Source organism: Monodon monoceros, unplaced genomic scaffold, assembly GCF_005190385.1.
Source record: "Monodon monoceros isolate NGI ecotype Baffin Bay Population unplaced genomic scaffold, NGI_Narwhal_1 Super_Scaffold_19, whole genome shotgun sequence".
Classification (NCBI taxonomy): domain Eukaryota; kingdom Metazoa; phylum Chordata; class Mammalia; order Artiodactyla; family Monodontidae; genus Monodon; species Monodon monoceros.
Genome location: NW_021703775.1, coordinates 34,298,287 through 34,316,893, shown reverse-complemented (window position 1 = coordinate 34,316,893; position 18,607 = coordinate 34,298,287). Strand labels below are relative to the sequence as shown.

Genomic DNA, 18,607 nt, shown 5'->3' with positions numbered 1-18,607 from the left:
AACAAAATGGCGGCACGTAGTAGCAGTGCTAACCTGACAGTCAGGGATGTTTTAAAAGTATAGGAATTTTACTGACTGAACAGAGCAGTGATTAAAACACAGCATCACACATCCTGAGTCAGTACAAAGTTCATGAACTTTTAGTTTTAATTTAAAAGAAATAAAACTTTACATAAAGTGCAGCAGTCAACTTGTCAGTCAAGGGGATAAGCAAGAGGAACAGTAAGAAAAATCAAATTGATGGTTATCCTCACACTTAATATGTTCCCCTAATACAACTTACTTAAAATTCTAAAATCAACTATTTGGACTTTATTTCTGTTACCCTTTCTGGTTGTCAAATTGACAGGATCACTTTAAAGCAATTACAAATACACACGAAGAAAATGAGAGCATATGAAGAGTAGAAACTGATAACTGGATTGACCAAGTGCCTGAGTTTCCACTTGACACCTCGTGGCTTAACTGCTGTGCTCCAGTATACCAAAACATCATCTGCTCTGTAGCACGCTAGTCAGAAAAGTCACAATATACTGACTCACTATACATTTGCTTCACAAACTGCCTCCTCGGGAGTACAAACGTTCCCAAGAACTCACTACTCTAGTGCTCACAGATGACTACTGAATCATTTCAACTTTAAAGACATACATAATAGGGCTTCCCTGGTGGCGCAGTGGTGGGGAGTCCGCCTGCCGATGCAGGGGACACGGGTTCGTGCCCCGGTCCGGGAAGATCCCACATGCCGCGGAGCGGCTGGGCCCGTGAGCCATGGCCGCTGAGCCCGCGCGTCCGGAGCCTGTGCTCCGCAACGGGAGAGGCCACAATAGTGAGAGGCCCACGTACCGCAAAAAAAAAAAAAAAAAGACATACATAAAAGAAAACTCAGCTCCATTTCAGTAACTGATTGAACAGGACAAAACTTCTCTTTGCCAAGAACTGTTTCCTAGTCATAAACATGTCTTTTTTTTTTTTTTCCTCATCGCATAATGGCATACTGAATTTGCACTAATACCTGCATCCAGTATTCAAAAGTTAAAGAATAAGTAGTCTAAAGTGCATCTCCTTTTGTATTCCTCAAATAAGAAGTAGGGATACTGCGAGGTAGAATGCCAACAACTTGGACCGAAAAACAACTTGAAAGCTTTCAACAGAGGAATTCTCACACCAATAATGTTTATAAGCATACAAATATAAGATGAAGCAGAAGAACAAAAGAAAAGGCTTCCACATTTATTTTATTTTTTCCCCAAGGGCATGGAGCTGCATTTTTTGAGCACCCACTGTTTGTCTCCTGGCCTCCAGATTTCTCAGCCTCACAGCAGTCCTTTCCCACTGTATTTTAGGAAATAGGAAATCTGTTTTTAAAAACCCATTTTCTTTTTTTTTTAATTAATTTTTTATTTATTTATTTTTGGCTGCATTGGGTCTTCATTGCCGTGCGCAGGCTCTCTCTAGCTGCGGCGAGCGGGGGCTACTCTTCGTTGCAGTGCGCGGGCTTCGCATTGTGGTGACTTCTCTTGTTGCGGAGCACACGCTCTAGGTGCGTGGGCTTCAGTAGTTGTGGCACGCGGGCTCAGTAGTTGTGGCTCACGGGCCCTAGAGCACAGGCTCAGTAGTTGTGGTGCATGAGCTTAGTTGCTCCACAGCATGTGGGATCTTCCTGGACCAGGACTCGAACCCATGTCCCCTGCATTGGCAGGTGGATTCTTAACCACTGCAACACCAGGGAAGCCCTAAAAACCCATTTTCTTATTCTTATTTTTATTCAAAAATAAAAATCACAGTTTCTCCAAAAGAAGTAAAACTTGTCACCAGAACAGTTGCCAGAGACCATATGAAATGATTAGTAGATTACACAGATGGACAAAAAGTGGTAGCAACAAGCACCTCTCTTCCATCACCTCCCCTCAACATTGATTCTTTGCCCATCTCCCCATCCAGTAATCAGGTGAGAGCAAAACAGAAAAAAAAAAAAAAAAAAAGGTTAAATGCTTTATATCTCTATTGGTGATCCTAAATTAACCCAAATAGAAAATGCTTCCGTTTTCACCATGTTGCTCTTATGATGCATAAGTAGTGCAAAAAACAAAACCAAAAACTTATGACCCCTGTTGATCTAGTGCACGTACCACTCAGCAGTCACTACATTAGCCACAACATGTGAAATGGGTTGAAGTGGAACATGACAATAGTGCTGAGAAGACAGGAGGGTCCCTGTACCAGAACGTTTTCACACTAAGTTAGGACTCTGCGTCTCCAGCAGAGTCCATGACTTGGTCCACAATAAAACTAAATTTATGGCTAATTACAGACAAATTTTCTAACAATCAAAATTTTCAACCATAATACAATTCCATTAATATCCTCAAAGTATCGTTTGTTTTTGTCTGCCTGCAACTTAAAAAAAAAAATTTCTCAAAACTCAAAGTTGACCAGTAAGTGTCCCCAAATGCCTCATGCTCAAATATATAGCATATAATTAAAGATGCACAGACTGAATGGCACGAATGGTTAATACAGCAAAATAGATTCATGGCCAGAAAATTTCTCCATGGTATATGGGTCTTTCAGAAATAATAATCTTTAAGTATAATCTCTTTTCCAAATAGTTTTTTCAAAGCTACTGTAAATATACTTTTCTTAGCTGGTCAACAGTTTTTTGTTGGTCATGCTACAATTTTTCAGCCAAAATAAGAACTTCTTACGGAAAATGAAGACAATAAATGGCCTGGGACAAAAGCAGTTTGTCCTTAGAATCCATTCCACACAACTTTAGACCCCGCCCATGAGAAGCTCCCAAGGCAACATAGAAATGATAGAATCAAGAAAGATAAACAAAGCTCTAGCAATTATTCTATCATTAGAGTATATAAGTCCTGGGTAATAAGAGGCAGATAATGCACTGCTCTCCAACCCACTGTCACTTGGACTTTTGTTCCATTCTCTCAGGGAGACGAAAATGTAGGGGCAAGAAGCATAGTTGAAACATTTCTCTGTAGGGAGGCAAAAAAGAAGTTGAGTCAGTCCCAACTGCTTAGCCTTGATTGGCTTTTACCTGCCTGATTGAGTATCTGAAGACAGGAGTACATCCCAATCGAACTACTAATCCCAGCAATCAGTATGGCCAACTGTTTAGCTATTAACAAACGTTTCCTACGGATGACTTTTCACATCATGGCAAAACCAGCCTTATTCTAGTTAGGAAATTAATTTTTATTTATTTATTTTTTTGCGGTACACGGGCCTCTCACTGCTGTGGCCTCTCCCGTTGCGAAGCACAGGCTCCAGACGCGCAGGCTCAGCGGCCATGGCTCACGGGCCTAGCTGCTCTGTGGCATGTGGGATCTTCCCGGACCGGGGCACGAACCCATGTCCCCTGCATCGGCAGGCGGACTCTCAACCACTGCGCCACCAGGGAAGCCCCGGAAATTACATTTTAGTTTGAGCTTTTGGATCTTGATCTTTGCTTTCTTTTCATTTCCTTTTTTAACACTGGGTAGTGGAAATAAAAATAAAATCTAGTATTAGATGGGAAACAACAGTCATTTCACTTTTCCTTTCAGCCTCTGAGCCACTGGTAGTAAACCTTAGCTAAATAGTAAAATCATTTGTTACACAGCAAAGGGAATCTTGTCCACTAAACTTTTCTGCAAGGTACTAAAATTAAAAATTTGCCCAAACAAAACCAAGCTTCACAAGTTACAGTCTTATGTCACCCTTTTTAAAAGTAACCAACAGCACTTTGAGGAAATGCAATACAAAGTTCTAACTTTTTTTCCCCCAAACTCTAGCACTTTTAACTAAGATTATAGCCACAGTGTCCCTTCTCTGGCTTCTTTAATAAAATACAATTTATTTCAGAATTCTGCTTTCATTGTGCTGCTTCATAATTTAAAGTTTACAGAACTTTCATTTGAGATGTATAAAAAACATCAAAACATACGTAAATAATTCTTATTTTCAAAAATTTATTTTATTTTTGGCTGCACTGGGTCTTCGTTGCTGCATGCAGGCTTTCTCTAGTTGTGGCGAGCGGGGGCTACTCTTCGTTGCAATGCGCAGGCTTCTCTTGTTGCGGAGCACGGGCTCTAGGTGCACGGGCTTCAGTAGTTGCAGCATGTGGGTTCATTAGTTGTGGCGCATGGGCTTAGCTGCTCCGCAGCATGTGGGATCTTCACGGACCAGGGCTCGAACCCGTGTCTTCTGCATTGGCAGGCGGATTCTTAACCACTGCACCATCAGGGAAGCCCTTAAATAGTTCTTTTAAAAAGTATTCCTCTGGCTCAAAACAATTCATAGCAGAAGCTTTGAATTATGGATGGAACCATTCAAAATCTGAGTATTTTCAGTATTCACAGAGCTTACTAGAGCAATAGGTACCTCATCAACACTAAGCCTGAAAATGAAAGACAAAGTAAAAAAACTGTAATTGAAAATTTAGGGACAAGCCAAGACTTAGCATCTTCCAAGTCAAGAGAGACACAAGACTTTCACCCTTCTTCTGTTCTTTCCATGGAGGCTGGCAGGAATCAAATAGTCTACTTGAGGGGTCAAGAAGAATCAGTAGCTCTCCTTCAAGAGTGATCCCATCATTTAGGAAGAAAATTTTTAAAAACAGTGAAGATCTTCCCACGTGATTGGGTTGTGACAATGTTGCAGGCTTCGCAGGTGATTCAGGAGTGCTTTAGAAATTCCATAGGGGGAAAATATGACAACCCTTCTCTACATATTTTGAGAAGGGCATGCATGAACAAAGACCCACCAGTGTGCACACATACTGGAAAATGCGTCTTTAAAAGACTACTTTCTCACGGTGGGTGAGAGAGGGCTCAAGATCAAACAATCCAGAAAAGACTGACTTGTAAATCAGACACAATTCTATTTAGAAAGTACGTTCTAGAGAAACCAGACTGGCTAAACTGCCATGATAGGCCTGGCTAACCTACCATGATAAGACTAGATATTCCCAAGATATCAAAGACCCGGTCTATCCCGGACAAATAAAGTACTGTGTTTCAAATATAGTGCTTTATTTTGCTGACTTTTCCACAGGTCATGGTGCATTTCTTTTAAATAAAGGGAAAAAATCTATTTCAACTCTGTTGTTTTTATGAATAGTGAAATTAAAGAGATTTTTGTTCCCATCTGATCTGTCTCTTGATGAATATGTGCACACTGTTGACAGTTTCCCTTCCCTGGCTTTGGAATAATATAAAGTTGAAACATATAAGAAAAAATAAGAAGGGCCAAGATAGATTAATGGAGGGTACCTGACCAAAGTGCAAAATTCACATAAAATGCTATGCCCTAGAGCTTCCCTGGTGGCGCAGTGGTTCAGAGTCTGCCTGCCAATACAGGGGACATGGGTTTGAGCCCTGGTCTGGGACGATCCCACATGCTGCAGAGCCGCTGGGCCCGTGTGCCACAACTACTGAGTCCGTGCGCCACGACTGCTGGGTCTGCGCACCACAACTGCTGAGGACCATGCGCCTGGAGCCCATGCTCTGCAATGGGAAAGGCCACCACAGTGAGAGGCCCGCGTGCCATGGCGAGCAACGGCCCCTGCTCGCCGCGGCTGGAGAGGGCCCACGCACAGCAGTGAGGACCCGGTGCAGCCAAAAATAAATAAATAAAATGAATAAATTTATTTAAAAAAAAATGCTATGCCCTAGATACTGAGGTTAGAGAACAGGTAAAAGACCAGTTGAGAGAATCACTTACATATACTTACTAGAATGGAGTGTAGCAGTATCAAAGGAAGAGAGAATTTTCCATACGATGAAAAGGAGAGAAGAAAAAAAGGAATTAGCATTTATTAAAATCAGCTGTGTATTGTTGCTTTACCTGTTGTATACCATTAATAATCATAGAGGTAGATTATCACTGTTGCTATTCTATAGCGAGGAAAACGGAGACTTAGAGAGGGGTAATGAACACTGTTAGTGGTATACCCGACATCCATTCCTTCCTTCCTCTCCCTAAGAGAACCCCAGCCCTCTGGTCCAGATGTGGGCAGAGATGCCCAATCAGACAGAAAGACTGACAGTCCACACCTGTGGAGGTTTCTGACTTCCTCTGAATGCCATAACATCAGCATGTGAACCAGCTTGAGGAAGGAGCCAAAACAGACGTGGGAGCCAGCAAGGAACCCAGCTGAAAGCCAAAAGACGCTAAGAACCTGAGCTACAGAAATGACCAACCCTGGAGCCCGCCGTAGCTCTGGATTTGTTGTGAAATAATAAATTTCCTGATGATTCCAGCAAGCTTGAGGGTGGTTTCTAAAAGCATCCTGATACATGAATTCAACTTCTCCAAGGTCACCTGCAGTAAGTGGCAGAGCAAGAATTTGAACCAACATCGTTCTGGCTCAAAATAGGGCTTTTTTCACTAAACCACACTGTGGCATGAACTTTGATAAAAATTTTTTTCTCATGATATGATCATGCGACGTTAGATCTAGAAAGGATCTTACCTCGCCATACATAAGAAAAGGCATTTACCTTACAAAAATGTTTGAAGTAGTGGCCTTACTTGCAAACACAGATAAGAAACATATCTTTAGCAAAAATACCCAAAATTTCATATTCTGCAGAACTTCTCACTTCATATGCATTTAACTTTTAGCAGAATGTGAATTCATACACCTTTAATAAATGGAATTGAGCTCTTGAAAAGCATTCCAAGTTATTATTAATTTTCATAGGTGTGATAATGGTACTGTGGTTATGTAGGAAGATGTCCTTATTCTTAGGAGATGCATATTGAAATATTTAATGGTAAAGAGTCATGATATCTAAAACTTACTTTCACATGGTACAAAAAATTATACATATAAAGAAAGGGAGACAGAGAGTCATAAAGCAAAATAAAGCAAAAGGTTAATAATTACTGAATCTAGGTGGAGGAAATATGGGTCTTTGCTGAATTATTCTTTCAAGGTTTCTACATAGTTGAAAAGTTTTACAACAGAAAGTTTGGGTGTGGGGGAATATGGTGTGAGATACAGCACTGCAGAGCACAGTGTGGCTCTACATTGGAATAAGTTGAGGACTTTCAAAAATACTGAAACCAGGGCCTCACCCTGGGTTGTGGCCTGGGGATGGGTGATTGTAATGTGGCCCTCTTGTATGGTAGAAGGAGCCTGAGCTTACAAGGCACAACTCATTAATACCCTGACAGTCCCAATCCCAAAAACACAACTCAAATTTTTTTTCTGCAATGTTTTTTATTCATAAAAAATTGCCATTTTAGGGACTTCCCTGCAGTCCAGTGGTTAAGACTCCACGCTTCCACTGTAGGGGGTAGGGGTTTGATCCCTGGTCAGGGAATGCTAGGTAGCGCAGCCACACACACATACAAAATTGCCGTTTTAAAGTTAAGCATTAATTCCAACAATGAAGAAATTTCTCTGAAACACACATTGGGTAACATAAGGAATACTCAATTAAAATTAGACCAGGACTCTAACAGATCGATAATGAAGCCTTCTGTGCTGTGCTCAAGACCACGAGGGCAAGAAGAAAGGGGCAGACTCGGTTATTCCCTAAACAAATCTATCCATAGACTCTATGGTCCGACATGCCAAAATTTAATTTATAAAAATGCAATTTAAGGCTTCCCTGGTGGCGCAGTGGTTGAGAGTCCGCCTGACGATGCAGGGGATACGGGTTCGTGCCCCGGTCCGGGAAGATCCCACATGCCACGGAGCGGCTGGGCCCGTGAGCCATGGCCGCTGAGCCTGTGCGTCCGGAGCCTGTGCTCCGCAATGGGAGAGGCCACATTAGTGAGAGGCCCGCGAACCGCAAAAAAAAAAAAAAAAAAAAAGCAATTAAAAAAAGGAACAATATTTAAGGAGAAGCATTAAGCCATTTAATCTCTTTTTAAAAAAAAAGTCCTACTAAAATCATGCTCTTTATTCCACGCCAAAGATGAGTCACAATCTGTTAAACTATAAGGAAAGAATAATTCCTTGAAAAATACACAACTCCAATTCTCCAAATTCAAATTTCTGCAAATTACTTAAAAATACTCTAGTGAGCATTACATACAGTAGAAAGCTCTCTAAGGTCCTATATCTAAATTTCAGCTGGCACGTGAGTCTCTGTGGTTCCATTTGTCTTTCTTAAAATATATGTGACTGGGGTATGGGATAGAGGTAAATAAACAGTAGATAAAATTTAAAAAGAAATAGAAAATAAATGACAAACTTTAAAAATATAATCTTACAATAGAGATTTTATCTTGAAAAATATACCTTACAACCTAGGTGGCTTTTTCTTAAAGTTTCATTAATATCCAATAAATGCATATATTTAAAATGTATAATTTGATAAGTCATGACATATCTATATACCCTTGAAATCATCAGCAATCAAGATAATGAACATAACTATCCCAGGTGGCCTTTAAATCAAATAGATATGTGATGGTTCTAGCACAGATACAGTTTCTCAGAAAAGAAACAATTAAAAAAAAAAGTCTCCATACAAGTGTCCAAATACTTTCATCCATGGCTAAAATAAACATTAAGGCTTTAGAATTTTTCCCCTAATTTAAATCTAACAGGCAAGCATATATTGTGTTATTCTACCTTAGATTTAGGTCCAAATAAACAAATATACTCAAAAAACAAAGAAATTCTTAATATTTTTAAATGTGCAGGAAAATGAAAACAAAAGCCATAGTCACATGGGATTATATTTTAGAATTTGAACACACACATATCAGGAATCTCGGCTAACTGAAAAGCAAAACAATTTAGAAAGATCATACCTACATATTACAGCAATATATAGACTTCCTAAGTTTGGCATATTAGACCCAGGGTATGCCCATCTCACAGGCAGGACTGCTCCAGGCAAAACTGAGGGAAAAAGAGTGTGTCTTCAGGAGCTATCAAAAGTCTCCATCTCCACTTCTTTCCTCCCCTTTCAGTGTTTCTTCCATTTTTCAGGGAACTCCCCTTGTGTACAGGCCCCTCATTGATGTACCAGCCTTCCCAAAGCTCTGGAAAAAGTTTTGTCTTCAAGAACCCAAACCATATCCATTGTGTGCCCATACAGATCTTCCTCAACTTACAACAGGGTTACATCCTGATAAACCCATGTAAACTGAAAATACTGTTAAGTTGAAAATGCATTTAATACACCTAACCTACCAAACATCATAGCTTTGCCTAGCCTACCTTAAACATGCTCAGAACACTTCCATTAGCCTACAATCAGGCAAAATCATCTAACACAAAGCCTATTTTATACTAAAGTATTGAATATCTCATGTAATTTATTGAATACTGTACTGAAAGTGAAAAACAGAATGGTTGTACGGGTACAGAATAGTTGTAAGTGTATTAGTTATTTACCTCGTGACTGTCATCACGAGTGGATCGTGTAGCATACTGTCAGCCCAGAAAAAGATCCAAACTCAAAATTCCAGCTCCATTTTCAACTGAATGTATAGAACTTTCACACCATGGTAAAGTTGAAGCATTGGAAGTTGAACCATTGGAAGTTGGGGCATTTGTATTCTGTTTTCAGTTCAGAGTCCCTGCTTTCCTCGGGAATAGCTAGCGAATGTATTGATAATAAATGGCTAGGGTGTGTACTCCATTTCCTTTCCTTCCTTGCTGAGCAGTTGCAGTAGCTAGAAAAGGGACTGTTCTACCCTTAAGTGCCTAAGGCACAAAGATGGCAATCTTTCCCAAACTTAAAAGGATTAAAAACAAAAACAAAAAAAGGAAGGATGGATTCCTATGAAGGCCATCCAGGACTTCCAGAAGGCAAGTCCATTTGACCTTGCTTACTGTAGTGGCCTACACCAGGCTTTCCATCAAGTTAAATCTCATATTGCCCAGCACAAGAGACAATTTTCATGTGGGGATCTTTTGTCTCCCCAACTGGACTGTGAAAACCATTATGGACAGGTGCCATGTCTATTAGTCTCTGATATCCCCAAGCACTTGGGACATGTGTTAAATATTTATGAACAAAAATAAAATAATTAACGAAAATCATTATATTATATCATACTCGTGCTATTTGTACCACAAAAACACATATATCTTCTTTAATATTTGAGGTGGAAATGTACACTAAGGGTTTTATTTGTTTAGGAAATTACACAGTTTTTACAATCACAGAAACAAAAGATTAGTTCTTTATGTACACTAGACAAAGGAAACTTAAGATTTTCTTGTTAATTGTGCCATATAGCTGAGATGACTACATTTCCATTGTGCAATTTTCAGTGTTACACGTTTTTCAGGCTCTGTCACAAAGAAAACAAAGTGAGAAAACAACTTCAAAGGTGTAAAGAAAAGCTAGGAGAAAAGCTAGGAGAAATTTCAGACCATGTCCAATGTAAGGTTTCCCAGGGTTCATAAACGAGGATGATTTCATGATTTCTGGTGGAAACATCAGCAACATTATAGGTTTTTAATATTTCAATTCAAACTCAAATAAAAATTGTCCATTTGAATGCAGTTTTGTTTCAGGACTCAGTTTTAGACTTTTGTACCAACTTAAAAGGTATAAAATCCATATGAAGAAATCTTGACTTTTTTTTCAAACCATTATTACACAGTGTTTAGTTATCACTACTCAAAATAGTAGATAACAAGCTCTAAACACATCAAAATAGTTTAGAATGTAATTTCTACAAGGACAATAATATTTGTTACTTTTCTTCACTGCTATAATGTATATGCCTCATAAGAGTAGCTGGCACATAGTAAGTGCTCAATAAATCTGTTGAATGAAATGAGTAAATGAATGAAGTCAGGAATGGGATATAGGTTTACAAAAGAAAAAAGAAAAGACCAAGCTTCTTCCAAGAGGCATAGATTTTACAAAGTACAATTTCTAGAAAGTCTCTTATGTAATCAACTCCAAAATGAAGTTTATCTAACCCTATATTGGAATTGTTTAAATAAAAAGTAACAATGGACTGTTTGTTTTGTAAATCAAAAAGGGGATTCATTTCATTTAATCAAATTGAAAGGTTTTCTACTACCAATGTCTGAATAATGTCAAGTATTTTAAGAAACTATTAAACTTATAGGTGATTCACTTTGTTATAGAGCAGAAACTAACACACCATTGTAAAGCAATTATACTCCAATAAAGATGTTAAAAAAATAAGAAAGAAAGAAACTACTAAACATTCTCTCCAAATTAATGGATTTGAGTCCTTAGAAAATCTTTTTACTCAAAGGATTTTTACGTAAATCTTTTTTGTTTAAAAATACATATTCATTTTCATACCCTTTGATTTTCTCAGTGAAAAGAAGTCTTAAAATCAAAACAAAATTAACTCAAAGGGATACATTTCATTTGAGCTGAGGCCACTGGAAGACAATAAAGCTAATGGTTACTTCACGAGGAACATTAGTCATTCAACAATGGCGAACCCTGGAAAACCTCACAGTGGACAGAGTCTGAGGTTCTGTCTGGTTTTACGGAGTTAACAAAACAAAGGACCTGCTCTTCATGTCTAATGTGCTGTTCTCAGGCCCACTCGCCCCCCACGTGGTCAGGTGGCCACGGTCATAGCTCAGACTGCCGCCACGACTCGCCCAGCACTGGGCGCCGAGCAGCACAAAGCCTGGATGTTTGAGATGTTTCAAGGTAATGTGGAAAGAAAATATTCTGTGGTTAACCCCCCAAAAAAAGAGATTAATAGAAAATCAGTAAATAATAAACATATCGTTATTGTCCCTTTTTACCACCTCACATGAGTTAAAACTTGGTTTTAGGTTTACAAAATGGCCCCTTAAGTTTTGTGTAGATAAGATGATCAGAGAGCTCATCTTCCAAAATAAGGCAAAGCAAATTTTCTATATGGAAGGCCTTTGCCTCAGTCTCATAAAAGCAGACTGAAATAGATGAAAACCCCTATTCCATGCCTTAAACAGAGGCAAAGGCAAAAGAGGGGCAAAGAAAAAAACCTGTCATAATCAAGGAAAAAGACCAATGTGAAAAGAAGAGCAAAATGAGAAAGATGCCGCATTAAAAGAAACACAAATTCAAGTGGTAATATTAAGAAAACTGAACAACAATGGTAGAATAAAGGGAAGAAGGTTGTGAAAATCAGATAAAATTTAAATAAAAGGTGGACTGTTTTGGTCATTTTAATATGTTAAAAGTAAACATTCAATACTACATAGTTGTACGTAACATCACACAAAACTTTATAAACATCAGTGTGGACTATACATTAAAAAGTAGAAAAGAAATCTGATCGTTCTGAGTTTTCATCAATTGGATGTTGAACAATAAGGACAAAAGGACAATACACTTTTAAAAGTTGCTTTCTGCTTAGCAACCTTGCATTTGAGGATCACTGTTCATGATACTTAATATTAGTTGGAACAAAAAATATTTCTTTGTATGTCCCACTTGTTTTAATAGGTCTTACTCTGAGTACACTAGAATTTCATTTCCACTTTAAAAAGTGATAATATCATAAGGTTGTGACAACTCTTCTGTTAATAACCACAGAGAGGGAAAGCTGAATTCAAAGAAACTGACATAATGTGCTAACGCTGGGCTTTTTGACTTTTAAAGACTCAGAACTCATTTTTAGGGACAAGAGGAAAAAAAACTAGTTTCTTAAAATACAGACTTTCCCTATCTGTCTTCACTCACCTTCCTAAATAAAAGATTCGCTGGAGTAAATAAAATCCTTCAAGCCACTATATTCTGAAATGTGCACATTTCACTGTATTCAAGGTACAAAAATAACTTAGTGTAAGAAGGGGTCCTCTAGCCAAGTAATCCTTTTGAAATTTAAAAGTAAATAATCTAATTTTTCTCTTTGAATATACTGCTAACAAAACATACGTCTAAACATTTTTTCCTGCAACACACGTGAAAGTTTTACAAGCTTTAAGTTAATAAAATGTATTATCTCCTAGATACATAAAGTTTGTTCTTACAATATCAACATCTGCTATAATCTAGGATATACCAAAACTCAATGTTAACATTTAAAATCCCTTTCAAAGTTTCTTGGCTCTTTTAGGTACCTTATACTTTCTTGTGAATATACCAGTAAGAAGTCTCTACAAATATAAAGTTAAAAGGAAAAATGCCCTTCAGACAAAAGATCTCAAGTCACAACTTTTTAATAATGACAAACAAATGTCCATTTCTAAATGCAAATGTTTACTTTGTATTTGCTTCCACCCTGTCCTTCTCCAATGCTCTTAAAAAGCACTTACAACTTATCCCTACAATGTCCTCTGTGAGTGAGGGCAGGGTAAATGCCTTCCCTCTTCCCACTGAAAGGATGAGAACACTACTCAGCCATAAAAAGGAACGAAACTGAGTCATCTGTAGTGATGTGGATGTATCTAGAGTCTGTCATACAGAGTGAAGTAAGTCAGAAAGAGAAAAACAAATAATGTATGCTAATACATATATATGGAATCTAGAAAAATGGTACTGATGAACCTAGTGGCAGGGCAGGACATAGAGAACGGACTTGTGGACACGGCGGGGTCGTAGGGGGAAGGGGAGGGTGGGACGAATTGAGAGAGTAGCATTGACATATATACACTACCATGTGTAAAATAGATAGCTAGTGGGAAGCTGCTATATAGCACAGGGAGATCAGCTCCGTGCTTTGTGAGGACCACAGGGGTGGGATGGGGAGGGTGGGAGGGGGGCCCAAGAGGGAGGGGATATAGGTTACATATAGCTGATTCATTTTGTTGTACAGCAGAAACTAACACAACATTGTAAAGCAATTATAATCTAATAACGATGAAAAGAAAAAAAAAGGATAAGAACAGGGAGAGTCCTGGAGGTTAAGGGTAATGCTCAAGGTCATGTGCCAATCGGTAGCATGGTTCAGTCTAGAACTCCAGCGACTTTAATTCTAAGTTTATGTCAATAGATAACACAAAAATAATTTTCCTCTCCTTTTGATCACTGACAGAGTATATATATATATATATATATATATATATATATTTTTTTTTTTTTTTTTCTGGTACGCCGTTCTCTCACTGTTGCGGCCTTTCCCGTCGCAGAGCACAGGCTCCGGACGCGCAGGCTCAGCGGCCATGGCTCACGGGCCCAGCCGCTCCGCGGCATGTGGGATCTTCCCAGACCGGGGCGTGAACCCGTGTCCCCTGCATCGGCAGGCGGACTCTCAACCACTGCGCCACCAGGGAAACCCCCAGACAATTCTTCATCAGAAACTTCACTTTTTTAAAAGTTGAAGACATTATATACATCTGTAAAATATCAATAAATATTCAAATGTCTTCACCAAAACGAAAAATGTTAAATGAAAGAGATATGAGCTACAGAAATAGTCATGCTGAAATGTGTTAAGCAAAAACTCAGACCTTTCATCTTGCAGACCAGACACTTAAGTGTAGTTTCTAAGTGCCTATAAATTAATTTTTTAAAGTTTCATTTTAGATTAGCTGCTTTAAAAGTGTATGAACAAAAAAGGGCGACTTTTAAAAAGTTAATTGTTTTAGCCAGTGAAAATGCAATATATTCAACTAAACTGGATAACTGATGATTTGGTTAGACAAAGGATTATATATACAAAAGTACCCACATTGTACTAGATAGTTCACATATTTGAAAAGTTTTAACAATGTTACGGAACTCTGTAACACTTCTGAGTAGATTAGTTTTCAGATTTTGTTACTGAGGATATCTCTTTCATGAAAGATATTTCTTGCATTTTTATAATTTCAGAGGGCACAGTAATTAAACTGGTTTTATTGACAAGTAAAGCAGAATGATTCTATAAATGAAGCGGGTGGCACAGGCCCGATCAATTTTCTTATTTAAAAAGATACATTACCCAATTGTGTAATGCCTATTAAGTGTGTGGTGAAGTTAGTTAAAGTGCTTTATTTGCTAATTACATATACCTTCTTTATGATTCCTATTACACTATTTACTACGCCTATTTGAAAAGCTAATTATTTATTAAGACTGCTCAAGAGAAAGAATTTCACTCTTGAATGGAAAGAGAAATAAAGCTTAGGTCCTTAAGGAAATGATATCGTTTTATTTCCACAGTGTTGGTTTGATAAATTCTCTTTATTATTATTGATTCTGAAGCCAATAATAACATCACATCATCATTTGGGACATTCAAAATCTAATTTGTATAATTTGTATTAATTATAATAACATCCAACTTAGTTACAGGAAGTTTGGGAGTCAGAAATTCTTTCAGTAAAAAAAATGGCCACATCAGGTATTAAAAGAAGACATTTGATATGTACTTTTCAGAATATTTTAAGTTCAATCTTCAAAATGAAAAATATTTTCCTAATAAAACATGTTATAATTCCCTCTCCATTTCCAAAAATAGTAATTGAGAACATAAAAATTCAACTCAACACCACAAATAATAGTATGCTCCATAATATCACTTACAATGTCATTCAACTACTCATAAACAAATTGAGAATAACATTGTTTAATTCATTCTACAGCATTCATTAAGCCTACCTATGTACCAGGTACTCTGCTGGGCACCTGGGATTAAATTATGAATGAAACACTATCCTTACCCTCAAAGAGCTTTCTGTTTAGTAGAGGAGAAAACCACATATAACAGCAAATATGTGATAGGTATCGTTATAATAGTGGTATATATATTTGGTTATGCAAGTTTAAATGAAAGAGTGATCAACTCAACTCATCCAATAACTAACTTTCATAAAAACTCATATAAACTTCATTGAAAAGTATAAATCCCATAAATCATCATGCATATGGATAAGAACTCTGCTTATTTCAATGACAGCAATAATTCTTTATCTTTACAAAAAGTATAGTTCTAAAAAATATAGTCACCCATTGTTTCAAGACATACCAGGAACAAAACAGAATTAAACTTGAAAAGATGTACCAAATACTAGTCAAACTCATTCCGACCTCACAGTAACCCTGTGAAGTAAATTTTTCTATTATCCCGGCTTTATAGATGGGGAATCTGAGGTTACCGCGGCCAAGATCACAAGGATAGCAAGAGGAAATGCTGGCACTTGAACCTACAGTCTGGTTGTGGAGGTCCCCTTAACCACTACATCACACATCCTCTCAGTGGACGATGATGATGGTGATGATGATGATGGGGCAGCTAACAGCAAGTACTCTGTGACTTGTGCCCTCTCACTTATCCTTAAGGCAACCCTTAGATGAAAAGTCATTCCTCCCGTTTACAGGAGAAAACCCTCACAGGCCAGGTTTGAAACCTGCCTAAGGTCAGTCAGCCATCCAGGGATGATGGCTAGATTCAAACTCAGGCAGCATGGCTCGCCTCTGCTCTGAGGCCTCTCAATAATTCAGTCTTACACTCAAGAAAAAGACCACATGATGAAATTTATTAAACAATTGAAAAAGACTTTGTATAAGTCTTCCTGAAACACTCTGCAAGGTTTTGGGGCTTATGATAAGCATTTCCTTATGACAGCACTTACATTTGAGTCAACTTTACTACTTTTGGCTGATCATAAACACATTTCTCCTCTTTAAAAAGAAATCTTTCTGTAGAAACTTGGCAGATTTCAGTACAGGAACAGTCTATTCTTTACAATTAAATTTATCAACAACTTATTCTGGTTAGTCTGAAAGAGAAGGAGAGAATGAACTACTAAAAGGCCTTTCCTGTACTTTAATATTTCAAAACATGTTTGGTTTGGCCTAATTTGAATCTTGTGGACAACTAGACCAGAACTTGATTCAAAAAGAGGAATACCATTTAAAATAGGCTGAATTCTCAAAAGCGACCTCAGAAGGTGATTCAGAGTAACTATTTCTCATAATTTTTAGTTTTATCTCAAATTAAATATTAAAGATGCATAGGGCAAGATTCTCATAAAGCATATATGGCCAAGTATGTGTACTTTTGAACAGCCAACAACCAAGAGACCAAATTAAAATTTTGTTCAAGAGCAATCAAGTATACAAAAGAGAGATATCAAAAGAAAAAAAAAGCCCTTTTTGTCCTTAGCACACCCCACTGTGCCCAGTGACGGAGAAATAAAAAATTCTGTGCTTTAATTTCTTGCTAGAATAGAGGTGAGCTAAAGATGAAGTGTCAAGCTGGATTTGCATCTTACCTTGCTTTCCTCCAACAGGTTCAAAGACTTCATAACCTTTACGTTAATACTGAATTCACGTTTTTTTTTCAAAAGGGAACCTAAAGAACTATTTTAAAATAAAAATAGTAAGCCATGCCACAAGGCAACCTGTCTTCTCTTGGTCTATCTCCACACATTCAAATTAGAAATGCCTTTTACTTTGCCTTTATTGAATAAAAGTTTAACTTTGATTTGGAGGAAAACCTACCCATTAGCCGTTTTGCACTTTTTGCAGGTCATACAGTCTATCAGATCACATCGTTGACTATGACCACTCACTAAGAAAGCATGCCATTACAGCTCATTTTATAAGCATTATAATGCCCCGATGGTGGAAGTCTGGCAATACCTAGAAATACAGCAAGGCTGGTGAATAAGGAGTCGAGGGGCGGGGGAAGAGGGAGAGAGGGGGAGGCAGTCGCCACCTCAAATCCACGCCTGACCGGGAACCTCCAGCCCACAACGTGATCCCTGCCCTCCCCAGAGTGGACCGGCTACAACATTTTTCTAGATTCTCCCCCACCCCTCCGCCAACCCAACACGGTACTCACCCTTCTGTGAAGTCGGCACCGGGTCCAGCCCCGAGACGGGTCGGGGTGGCAGCGAGGGAGGGGACGTCTGGGCTGTGGGCGGAGGGTGTCGCTGCGTCACTCGAGTGCAGGACGCTGAGTTCGAGGGGTGGGAGCGGAGAGGGGCAGGAAAATCAAGTCACGGCCGCAAAGGGACAAGGAGAAACGGGGGGAGGGGGGAGAGCCCCTTCCCTAAAATAAACCCACCGGCCCCTGCGACCCCCCTGCCCCAGGGAGGGAAAATAAAATCAGGGGAAATTAAAGACTGACAAATAAATCCCTAAAACGACGAGGAGCGAGGAACAGACTTTAATTTAAAGGGGGGAGATTGAGCGAGGGCTGGAGGGGAGAGAGAAGTGGCTCTAGGTCTATCCCATGCCTTTGCAGTCCCCAAGCAGAGGAGGAGGCTGGCTGAGGGGAAGTTGCAGCGGCTCCTGAGGAGGAGGCGGAGGAGGCGGAGGAGGAGGTTACACCGTAACAAGTACAGACAGCCATGGATCAGAGGGGCGCTGCGAGAAGGGGCGGCCGCGGCTGGGCGAGCGGCGGCGGCGGCAGCACCGCCTGCTCGGCTCGCTCAAGACATTTAATTGGACTGATAGGTTGTGCAGTGACTCACAGACTTTACAGAGTCGTACAGCAGTCCCCGCCCAGCTGGACAGGGGAGACGCGGCGGGGACGGGAGGGGAAAGGGGGCAGTGGAAGAGCCGGGAGGGGAGGAGGCGACTGAGAGGGCGAGGCTTTGGGGGGGGCGGGGAGCGGAGAGAAGCCACCCAGTGGCGAAGCCTGCCGCTCCGACGGGCGTGGGCGTCGGCCAATGACGGCGCGGCTCGATAGGCGGCTGGCTTCGCCCCTGGCCCAATGAGTCTTCTAAGGACACTGCCGCGAACTGGAAGAGGGAGGGGGAATGGAGTGG

The 18,607-nt window shown here is 39.4% G+C and overlaps 1 protein-coding gene across 1 annotated transcript in view; it reads right to left on the bottom strand.

The window, feature by feature from the left end:
* The window catches only part of SERTAD2 (SERTA domain containing 2), a 112,599-nt gene extending 94,392 nt beyond the window's left edge, over nucleotides 1–18,207 (bottom strand). Inside the window, exon 1 of the mRNA XM_029231998.1 lies at nucleotides 17,677–18,207. The gene's annotated coding sequence lies outside the window, so the exon portion shown is untranslated. The remainder of the gene's footprint in view (nucleotides 1–17,676) is intronic.
* Nucleotides 18,208–18,607: the final 400 nt, after the last annotated feature.